Genomic DNA, 12,843 nt, shown 5'->3' with positions numbered 1-12,843 from the left:
GAATTCTTATTTTGAATGAAGTATTAATTAAGAGATAATTAAAGAGTTGTTGATTAAGTATTATTAACGAATTGATAATTTGGGATTAATCTGTTGGATCCACCGAATTTTAAATAGATAACCCGATCTACTTCCGATTACGTTATCTCGAGAAATCCAACCAGACGAATGAGATTCTGACACGTGGCAGATAAGATTGATTCAGATTTCTGAAATAGTCCGGATGCAGCCTATAGATGGAAGCCGAATTCTTTTGTTTCCTACACCGCATCCTTCAGAGAGAGAGTTCTAGGCTTTTACCTTAGGTTTTCTAGCCAATTTCTAGGGCACTTTGGTGTCGGGAAGTTTCGGAGCTAGTGTCGACTCGAGGAGAGGTCGGTGAACTGAGATCGAGACATCATCAGCGGGCTGACGACGGACGCAGGTATAATCTTAAAGCCTTTAGGAAAAACTTTATAGCATGTTTAGTAATTCAGAATCTGGTTTGATAGTGATTTCATATTGTTGGTATTGTCTATGTTAAAAGCTTTCTTTCAGATTGTTTTAGTGAGGTACGTGATGTACTGACTGAGATATCCAAGGGTAGTATACACACTTATATGCTGCATATTTATGTGTTGCATTATACATGTTTTACTGCTTTGGCATATTATGCATGACATATCAAGTTGAGCCTGATATCTTTTGAGATATACCTCGTTTGTTGGGGCCGCTCAGCCCTATTCTGTATTGTTGACGATGGGGCATCGAGAGCTACAGCGTCCGACGGGACCCGCGGGCTTTGATGACCTGGACATTGTAGGTCCACGTCTTGATGATGAGGGTGGGGGCCAAAACATGCCTAGGGCAGATCAGAGACTACACACTCAGGCGCCTCTAGACTGAGCATGAAATTCTTGACTTGATCCTTGATATCCGAGCATATTGCATTTCGCATGCATCATATCAGTTTTATACTTGTACATTCTCGTATTGGGCGATTGTCGCTCACGTCCTTGTTTTCATCTTGTGCACCCCATTCCACGGGGCAGGTCTTAGGTTGGACGGTGCGAACGACCAGGACAGTGGCTAGAGCAGTTGGGTTTTTTGTGGTGATCCAGTGGAGGTTTTATGTGTGGTTTATCGTTTTCTCGTTCAGAATTATGTTTTTGATATGATTTTATTAATGTTTAAGACTGTTGTTTTTTGTTCTGTTTTAATTTGGGTTGTAAGATGATTAAGTTATTTGGTTTCCACTGTTTAATTGTTGTTATTAAGTTTTAATGTTGCATGCTTATTAGTCTGTTTAGTAGTGACTTGGGTAAAGGCGCTACAGTTCATGAGCCCTAGTGTTTTGATATATACGCTATCACCGTGTTCGACCGTTCAATAAATAATTGACTTGAATTCATAACAAACCGTGACCAAAATATCCTACAAAATCAATGAAATCAAGTACCACGAATTTGAGAGAAAAGGAAGATTTATAAACATGGATAGATTTGGAACTTACCAGAGATGAGAAGCGCCGTGTAAATCTGAAACTGTGACACAAATCTTCACAATTCTGACTAGAAAAAAGAAATAAGAACAAAGAATTATGTAGATGGAAAAACTCTATCGGCGTCAGAATGAAGAAATGAGAGGGCACGTGAGAGATTTTGATTTGGCGCTCTGTTATAATTATTCTCTCTTCTATTAAATTGTGTGTTGTAAATAATAAATTATATTATAAATAAAAAAATTATTGTAATAATATTAATAACGTGTGGCGCACGTCGTGAATATTAAATTTTAATAGCATACATGTAGTTCGACTTTGAAATAACTATCTACGACGTGTATTTTTTGCACTCCGTTGTCTGTATGAACTATGATAATATTAAAAGCGCACATAGATTGGTGTGCTATAAATACTACCATTGACGGCATGCTTTTAATGTGCGTCGTCGATGTTCCGCCGCGAAAAATCATTTTTGTTATAGTGTGAAAAGATCAACATAAAGGAAGGATGTCAGATTCCCTAAAGTATCAGGAATCCCACCTTCAGGCATGTTAACACTGAGATCGACATGGGAAAGGGATTCAAGATTCCCCAAAGCAACAGGAATCTTCTCTTTCATAGCATTATGACTGAAATCAATATGACTAAAGCTACTGCTCATGTTAAGAGACCAGGCTAAAATCGATATGGTTTTCAGGGAACAGAAAGAAAAATCGATGATAGCTAGAAAGAGACGTAGAAGAGTTGATGAAAGGAAGTGGTGTAGGAAGAACTGATGAAAAGGTACAGCCCAGCATGTGCAACGTTTTCAGTGTGCGAAGTGTTGGGGAATTACACCGAAGCGATGCCAATCACGATGATAATAGTACCCAAAACGTGCGGAATAAAATAACCAACAAGAACACAAAGATTTACGTGGTTCAACCAATATTGGCTACGTCCACGGAGCACTGCAACTTTTATAACCGGAAGAAATATTACAACAAGTGTATACACCAATACACTCAATATTTCTCACACTCCCAACCCGAGTATACCGAGAAAATAATTTCACTAACTCACACAAAGAGAATTCCCGCACTCAAGAAAAAAATACGCTCTTTTTTTCTATGCACTCTCTTTTTATCAAAGTTAAAAAACTTTTGATTTTGGGATACAATAACTGAATGAATTGAGCTTTATTTATAACTAATTCCCTCCAGCAATTTCACAATGTTTTCGATGTGAGATGAGAGTTTTGTATTATTTAATTTAATACGTTGGCCCCACCCCTACCTAACACGAAGTTTGCTTATTGTTTGCATCCATGTCGTAACTGTACTGAGATCAAGTCCACCGAGATCAAGATATTCCAGTGAGCGTAGATTACAAAGCCAATCAAGATCTGTAATATTTAGTAACCAGTTCTCACTAAGATCAAGATGTTGCAACATGGATAGTTTCCCTAGATGATGTCATGAGATCAAACCACGAAAATTGGAATTAGCCAAATTGAGATACTTAAGTTTCGCAAGAGAGCCAAAAAATTCAGGAATAGAGGTCTCATTAAAATCGTTGGTGCTGAGGTCGAGATGATTAAGATATTCTAGTTCAACCAAAAACGGGCTTGTCTTACCGGCCAAGTGATAAAAATAGGTAGTTCTCCCCTTGTGACCGAACAGATCCAACGCCACGACGTGATTACTGCGGTTATCGCAGCGAACACCATTCCATTTGCAGCAATCTTTCTTGGCTTTCTCAGGTCCCCAATTAGAGAGTATGCCATAATCATCTATCAAATCATCTTTGACCTTAAGTAGCACCAATCTTTCCTTTTCTAAGCATCTGACTACATCGTCTCCGATGGTTCCACTAACGAGCAAGATCCATAAAATGACCAGAAAGTAACGCAAGCATGAAAGCAAAGTCCACAATTTTCTTGCCTTATTAAATTCTCCGTGAATAATACTTCACTTTGCTAGAGTGGACTCCAAGTCAACGGGGCCACACTCTATCATGGAGGTTGAACAAATTCCTACTATACCATAATTGTTACTACGGATGCATTTTATACAAGATCTTAATATAAATATCTGAATTGAAAACAAAAAAGTATTGATAGTACAACATTGTTTGTTTTTAAGCAAGATGTTCATATAATTATTTTGTATAAAAATACATCGAGATTGTTACTCCTGGTTTGGCATAGAAAAAACCGAGTTTTGGTTAAAGTGTGTGAAGAGTTAGTGTTGGAATTTATTAGTTTCACAGTTTTACAAATTGACCAATAACCGATCAGAAAACTTGAACTAAACCGATAACTGAACAGGTAAAGCATAACTGAATTGAAGGAGATTTGGCAGTTTAATGGAACTACCAGAACTGAAGTAAACCAACTAAATTTCTCAAAGGATTTATTAAAGTCTCAGACTTAAAGTTGAAGAATCAATCACTACAAGAAAAATTAAAATCAACAACGCACCTACGACAACGGTTTTTACTAAAAGCATTGTCATATGCTTTTTAACAACGGTTTTAATGAAAACCGTTGTCGTAGGTGCGTTTTTTAAGCAAAAGACAACAGTCTTTTAGGGGTCAAAGACAACGGTTTTTAGGGTCAATGACAACGATTCTATAAAACTGTTGTCTTTGAGCGTTTTTAGGGTCAAAGACAACGGTTTATAGAACCGTTGTCTATTAGCGTGTTTTCTTGGGCAATCAACAAAGGTTTTCTAAAACGGTTGTTGAATTAGAATAGTGTGATTTACAACGTATTTAGCGACGATTTTGCTGAAACCATCGCTAAAATTAGCAACGGTTTTAGAAAAATCGTCGCTAATTTAAAAATAGCGACGGTTTTGCTTAGAACCGTCGCTAAATTTAGCGACAGTATATAATCCGTCGCTATATTTAGCGACGATTTTATTTAAATCCGTCGCATGTTTTAAATTAGCGACGATTTTTGAAACTGTCGCTAATTTTAGCAACAGTTTTAGCAAAACCGTCACTAAATATAGCGACAGTTATAAAAAAACTGTCGCAAATTTTAAAAATACGACGGTTCTTGGTTAAACAGTCGCTATTAGCGACGGTTTAACCAAAAACTGTCGGAAATTGTCTATAAATACCCGCACATTCGGTCCATTTTAACACACACCTCTTTACAACACTTAAAATTTTTTTCTTACACGATTTTAGTTTCGATTTAGTGTAAATTTTTTCGCTTTATTTTTTGATAAATTTTTAAGTTTTAGTTAAGATCATGAATATTGTTAGCCTATTCAAATTACAAGTTTTTTTAGATTTATTAAATTATTAAAAGTAATTTTTTTATTTTACTGAAAATATTAACGACAGAAATATAAACTAACCGTCGCTAAAATTATTAGCGACGGAAATCATGAACTAATCGTCTCTGATTTTAGCAACGGTTTATTAAACCGTCGATAATTAGCGACGGTGTTGCATAATCCGTTGCTAATTAGCGACTTACACAAATCCGTCGCTAATTTTATTTGCGACGATTTTTTAAAAATCGTCGCAAATTGTAGCTACAACAACAGATAAAAATCGTTGTCTTTGAGCGCACCTTTTAACCACAGGGGCTTTAACAACGGTTTTAAAAGACCTACGACAACGGTTTTTAACCGTTTTCATAGGCCTTCTTTTTTGTAGTGAATACATGTTTTTTTATGAAACTGTACTAACTGATAACTCAATTGATCTAGTTAGGGGTGATCAAATTTTTTTATTAACTGCCCAAACCGCCCAAACCGAATTGCACCACATCTTTTTTCTTAATAATTTATAAAAACCGCGATTAAAATAGTAATCATAAACCACACCGCATACATGGTTCGATTAATTTTTCTGCCAAGAACCGCACCAAACCGCACCGCCTAAAGCGCATGCCATAATATTTGACATATGATTATAATAATTTGTAAACAACATATTCAATTAAAGAAATTATTCATTATATCTCAACTCGCATCAAAATTATTACTCCTATAAAGAAAACTTATCTTCTTCTTAATTATTCTTCATATTAGTCTTTTATTAGAGTATTTATTTCTTTTACCACAATATTTTTTTTGAAGTTTGAAAGTAAAATAAAGGATAAAATAGTGTAAATGTAATTTTTGTTGTGAGTGTGTTTTGTTTTTAAATTATTAACCTAGTTTTGAATCTTGAATATTGTTTTATCTAGTTTTATCTTTGCATGATTTGAACTATCTTTTATATTTAAAGACACTATATTGTTGTTGTTTTCAAATAAATTAGAATATATGTTCTAATATTTTTTATTTAAAAAATCTTAAATTGACCGCATCTGCCTGAAACCGCTCAAAACTGTAAGACTAATTCTACATGTAAAATCGCGATTGTTTTTTTAAATACTAACCGACCGCATATGAAAATTCGGTTTGAATTTTTTTAAAAAAACTGCAAAACCACACGGTAGTCACCTCTAGATCCAGTTGAGCTAACAAATCGCTTAACATATATCAGTATGGAGAATGACAGTGAAGATGAGCTCACGCTGTCAGAAATATCCTTCAAGCACCAGAACCCGAAGTGGTAAATCAACCAGTTAGACAGGACGCAGCTCCTAATGATCAATTTGAAGTACACCAAGATAATATTCAAACAAAACTGAAGTCTTTCCAACTAAAGCATGAAAAACTCGTCAATTACAAACTGAACCAGTTGCACAAAGAAGTTTGACAGATCCAACCTACAGATGGATCAAAAATCATCGTCATGATTTGGTAATAGGTAACTCATCTGATCAAATAGAGACTAGAAAACAAATGCTTAATTTATTTTTACACTCTGCTTTTTATTTCTCAAATAGAACCAAATAAAATTGAAGAAGCTTGATCCCAGTTGGATAATTGCTATACAAGAAGAACTAAATCAATTTACCCATAACAATGTCTGGATTTGACCACTTTCAAAATCTATTATAGGTATTAAGTGGGGGTACAGGAACAAACTGAACGAAGATGGTTCAGTTTTACGCAACAGAGCAAGACTAGTCGCACAAGGCTATAGGAAAGAAAAAAGAATAGAATATGATGAAATGTATGCTCCAGTAGCTCGACTAGAAGCAATCAGAATATTTCTTGCCTACACATCCTTCAAGAATTTCAAAGTATATCAAATGGATGTTAAAAGCATATTCCTAAATGATCAGTTACAGGAAGAAGTTTATATAGAATAACTACCAGGTTTTGTAAATCATTTACTTCCTTACAATATTTATCATCTTAACAAAACTTTATATGGTCTTAAACAATCACCTAGAGCTTGGTATGACACTTTATCAAAATTTTTAATTGATAATTATTTTACTGTAGGAACAGTTGACAAGACACTATTCAAATTCTCGAAGAAAGATCATTCTCTACTTGTTCAAATTTACACTGATGATATTATTTTTGGGTCAACTAACCCCAAACTAAGGAAAACAGTTTGCTAAATTAATGTATCACAAATTTGATATGAGTATGATGGGTGAACTGACGTTCTTTCTCGGTATACAAGTGAAGCAACTGGAAACTAGTATCTATATCAGTCAGACTAAATATACGAAAGAACTAATAAAAAATTTGGCATATACACATGTTCAGCTGCATCCATTCCCATGAGTTCATCGATTAATCTAGATAAAGATGAAGAAAGAATTTCAGCTGAGACGACACTCTACAGAGGTTTAATAAGTTTATTATTGAACATAACTGCTAGCCGTCTTGATATTATGTTTGACTTATGTTTATGGGCTAGATTTCAAGCTGATCCTAAACAATCTCATTTCTTAGCTGTCAAACGTATATTGAAATATCTTAAAGGCACACAAAATGTGGGCTTATGGTATGCTAAAGATTCTTCTTTCAATTTAGTTGGATATTCATATACATATTATGCAGGATGTAAGCTAGATCGCAAAAGAACAAGTTGATCATGTCAGTTTCTAGGAGACAAACTGATCTCATGATTTAGCAAGAAGCAAACATCCAACTTCCAAAACTAAAGCTGAATTTCTAACTGCTGGAAGTTAGTGTGCTCAACTGTTCTGAACAACTGAAAGACTATGAAGTTATTGCTGAAGAATCACCAATCTTTTGTGATAACACCTGCTCAATTGCGATCACATACAATCCATTTCTTCATTCTAGAACCAAGCATATTGATGTCAGACATCACTTCATCACATATCATGTTCCAAAGAAGGACATTCGGCTGGAATACATATCAATTGAACAGCAAGCAGCGGACATCTTCACTAAGCCTCTACTCGAGACTAAATTTTCCTACTTTAAAAATATTTTAGGGCTCATTGATTTATCTTAATGCTTAATTTAGGGGGAATGTTGAATTTTAGTAAGTTAACTACTAAGACAGATTGTCAGTTGTTCATGAACTGAATTGAGTCAGTTTCAAACCGATCAGTCAGTACTCGAATCAATTGATCTTATCGAATAGGTTGACCAACTTTGATTCGATGAAAATCCTGCCTAATTGAGATTTTTTTTAATTTAAAATTATTCAAATTTTAAATCTAATCCCGTTTTTGCGTAACTACCTGATTTTAGTGATCAAATAAATAAAAACTGTTGAATGACCTGTATTTATGGTCAAACTACTCACGAACTGACACGTGTCTGAAATTTGAAAAGTCACAAAACATATTTAGAAACTTCCTATTTCATATTTCACTTTACAATTTCTTAAATTTCATAACTTTCAAATCTCCAGAGCAAATTACTTGCATTTCTTCTATTTTTCCATATGAAAATCAAAATCCAAATGGAAGCAACCCAAACTCCCGCATTTCTCTTAAATGATGTTGCAGTCGACTTCAATTCCATTTCCAATATCAAGGATGAAGCAGTTATCGGAGTATTTCAAAAGATTGAAACGTCTGTGCTTCGTCATTTCTTGGGGCTGTCTACTCAAGAAATGTATTCATCAGTGCTTCTTTCTATCTATGAGTCCAGCTCGGTGTCTGATGATGGAAAGATTCAGATGAAGAACTAAGACACATCTCGGAGGATAACTTGAAGTTAAATGGAAGAGAGGTCGATATTATCTTGCTATCTTGCATTTTGAAGCATTGATCAAATAATTTTTCTAGGAAAGCCAAATCTTTCTGTTACTTCGGTCTCGGTGAATTTGCATCCCTAGAATCTTGTTTGATGGTCTCAAGTCCTTCATATCAAATTCCCTAGCTAACTGTGCCTTCAATCCTTGGACCTGATCTTTCTTAGGGCCTGCTACCAACATGTCGTCCACATACAACAGCAAAATGATATAATTATCACCAGATCTCTTGAAATACGTACAAAGGTCTGCAATCAGTCTTTTGTATCCAATACTCATGATATAGGAATCAAATCTCTTGTACCAACATCTCGGCGCTTGTTTGAGACCGTACAGATATTTGTTCAGCATGCAAACCAAGTTCCCTTTGCCTTTTTCCGCAAAACCTGGCTGGAGTATATAGATTTCTTCTTTAAGATTTCTATGAAGAAATGTCATTTTCACATCTAGCTGTTCTAGATGTATGTCAAACACATCAAACAATACCAACACTACTCTGACTGTTGTAAGCCTAACCACAGGAGAAAATATGAAACGACCTCTATTTTTTTATACTAAAGCATAAATCATAACTCAAAAATACTAAATAAATAAACTTAACATTTCCAACCATTCATAATAAATTAACATATGAAATATCAAGTGCATAAAATAAAATCCTAAATCATCGACTAACCAAAATTCCTAAATCGACATTCTAAAAATATCGACTAACAATAAAGCAAAGCATAAAAATATCTCTAATAAAAATCATTATCATAATCTTTAAATCATTTATCTATCTAGCTAGTGCGAAAACATAAAGGCCATCGGGTGTGTACTGCTGCACTCGATCCTCTCAATTATCACCGCCTTCCATAAATCATAATATCCTGCATCATACAAACCTAGTGAGTCTAAAGACTCAGCACGTTCTAAACATGGATAGCAAATAATACATATACAATCACATGTATTAAAATCATACTTTTATTTAAAATAGCTTTTCAACATAAATAAACCATTTAAAATCATTTTAGCATAATTAAATCATAAATCGTAAAATCATTTTAAAATAACTTTAAGCATAAATAAATCTTTTTAAAATCATTTAAAATAAGTTTTAAGCATAAATAAATCATTTTAAAAAAATAGCTTTAATCCTCATCATAAATCATGTATCATAAAAATCATTTTAATCATAAGCTTTCAATCATATATCATTTTGGATGAAGTTTGATCCTTGAAAGTGACTAGCTTTTATCCTTTGGTCGACTGCAGTCTTAGCTCCACATGGTCCATGGGGGTGTGCACTAGGCTCCACTGTGGAAATACGATCAATTGGTACCAGGATTGCTGCCAAGACCTATATAAGTCCAGGAGGTCTTGGGTTTTAATCCTGGGAAGTTAAAATCTCCAGTCTCTGGGCTGGAGAAGTTCTATGAGTAATGACGCATGGGAAAACTCGTGAGGGAAAAGGCCCCAGTGGGAACCCAAGACGGGACAAGGCCCCCGAGGGAGCCCGAGATCGGGATAGCCAATGGTCGTTACAAAATATTTCATTAAAGTCAATGCCATCTTTCTGAGCATATCTTTTTACCACCAATCTAGCACGATATCACTCCACTTGGTTATTGTCATCACGCTTGATCTTATAGACCCATCTGTTTCCAATAGCTTTCCTCCCTCATGGTAGTGTAACAAGATCCCAAGTTTTATTCTTGTCTAATGCCTCCAACTCTTCATGCATTTCTATCATCCACAAAGATACATCCGAGCTTTGAGTAACCTCATGGAAACTCGATGGCTCACCATCCTCTGATAATAGACAAAATGCAATATTGCTTTCAGTGACATAATCTAAAATCCAACCCAGTGGTCTTCTGTCTCGAGTTGACTGCGTCACTTTGGAAACCTCATACTCAACATGTTCTTGTTCTTCATGCTCTGATACTGCTTCATAAGAAATTTGACCTTCATCCGTCTTATTTTCCACCTGAAATATAGTAGTTTCTGAATTCAGTGTGCCTTTGTCTCTCTTTACTATCTTCCTCGAAGATAACATCCCTTTTGATGATAAGCTTGTGAACAGTAGGATCCCACAAGTGAAACCCCTTAACTCTATCAGCATATCCCAAGAAGATACATTTTCTGGATTTAGAATCCAACTTCGATCTTTCTTGCTCAATGTACAGAACGTACACATGACTTCTAAATCTATGAAAATAGGAATAATCTGTCAGCTTTCCGATCCACATCTCCATCAGAGTCTTCAGATCAATCGTCACTGAAGGAGAACGATTGATAATATAACAAGCGGTTTTGAATGCTTCCGCCCAAAATGACTTGCTAAACTCGTAGTCCTCAACATTGCTCTTGTTCTGTCCAACAAGGTTCTATTCATCCGCTCCGCCACTCCATTCTGTTGAGGTGTGTAAGCTATCGTGAATTGTCTTTTGACGCCCTCATGTTGACAATATGCATCAAATTCATCACTGGCATATTCTCCTTCATTGTCAGTCCTCAAACACTTGATTTTCTTTTCTGAATCAAGTTCAACCCGCGCTTTGAAATCTTTGAAGATTTTAAAAGCGTCTTATTTCTTCTTGATTCGATAAACCCAACATCTCTTAGAAAAATCATCAATGAACGAGACAAAGTATCTCGCTCCTCCTATGGATACAACTGGTGCTTGCTAAACATTCGAATGAATCATCTCCAATATGCTTTTGTTTTTGGCAGTAGAAGTGTAAAATTTTAATCTGTGTTGTTTACTAGTAACACAATGCTCACAAAAAGGTAATGACACTTTTGTAAGTCCCGGCAGCAGCTTCTGTCTCTTTGTGTGTTTCTCTCAAAAGTACATACAGATTTACAGCAACTTTTTCCGCCTTCATAACCACAAGCGCACTCTTCAGAATTTTCATGATCTCATTCTCGATACGTGTTTTGCACCCGATGTCGTTCAATTGCCCCAAGGACAAAAGATTCTTCGTCAGTCTTTTCACATGTCGTACCTCCTATAGTGCGAATTGTGCCATCAAACATTTTAATTTTGATAGTACCGACCCCAACAATTTTCAAGGCATGATCATTTTCCATGAATACAGATCCTCCTTAGACTGGTTCATAATGATCAAACCATTCTCTCTAAGACGTCATGTGCCACGTCGCTCTTGAATCCATAATTCATGTGTCACAAAATTTGTGTCTGCCTTCTGCAACTGTTGTTGCTTCACTGAATAATATTTCACTACCGCCTGAAGTACTGGCCACATTTCGTTGAAAACTTTTCTCGATATTCGTACACTCTTTCTTGAAGTGCCCTTTACCACCACATTTAAAGCAGCAAATATTTTTCTTCTTACTTCTCGACTTTGATCTATCTCATCTTTGGCTCCCACTAGAGTCACGGTCCATAAATCTTCCTCTTATCATCGGTAAAGCCTTTGTCTGCTTCGAAGTTACCAACATATCTTCTTTATTTTTGCGCCGGCTTTCTTCTCCGAGAACCGCAGTTAAGACATCGTCGAATTTTAGAATGCCCATAAGAATATTGTTGGTTATGTTGATGATAAGTTGATCATATGAATCTGGTAGACTTTGAAGTAGAAGCTCTACACGTCCATTTTCCCCTATTTTATGCCCCATGGAAATGAGTTGGGCAAATATAATATTTAGTATGTTGATATGGTTGATCAACGATGAGGATTCCGTCATCCGAAGAGTATAAAGCCTTCTCTTTAGGAAAATCATGTTGTGTAGCGACTTTTTCTCGTACATCTTTGTCAGAGTATCCTAGATAATTTTGTCGTTTTTATCTCAGAGATACTTGACAATACTTTGTCTGCTATAGGCAAGTGTAAATTGGCAACAACATTATCATTCATCTCATTCTACTTTACATCGTCCGTAATTTCCACCTGTATATCTCCAATAAGCGCCAAGCGATTCTCCTTTCTTAAAATTGCTTATAGCGTTATTTTCTATAGCATAAAATTGCTTTTATTGAACTTTGTTATCTCGTACCTGCTCGTCATTATGTCTACAACTATTTAGTAGTCTGGACAAAATAATCCCGCCTTAATAAAAAAAATCTCAAAAAAACTTTTTTGATGTGGAAGATCAGTCTAGGTTGCAACCACATAGCGTACCTAGAATTTTAAGAAATTTTAAACCAATGCTCTGATACTACTTGTTGGTCCTACGTGCGGTAATTTGAGATAATAAATACGAAAATCAAGAATAAATTGGACACCAAGATTTACGTGGAAAAATCCTAAAAATTATTAGGG

The sequence above is a fragment of the Primulina huaijiensis genome, chromosome 16 (genome assembly GCF_012295235.1).
Source record: "Primulina huaijiensis isolate GDHJ02 chromosome 16, ASM1229523v2, whole genome shotgun sequence".
NCBI lineage: Eukaryota > Viridiplantae > Streptophyta > Magnoliopsida > Lamiales > Gesneriaceae > Primulina > Primulina huaijiensis.
Note: the sequence above shows the minus strand (reverse complement) of the source record.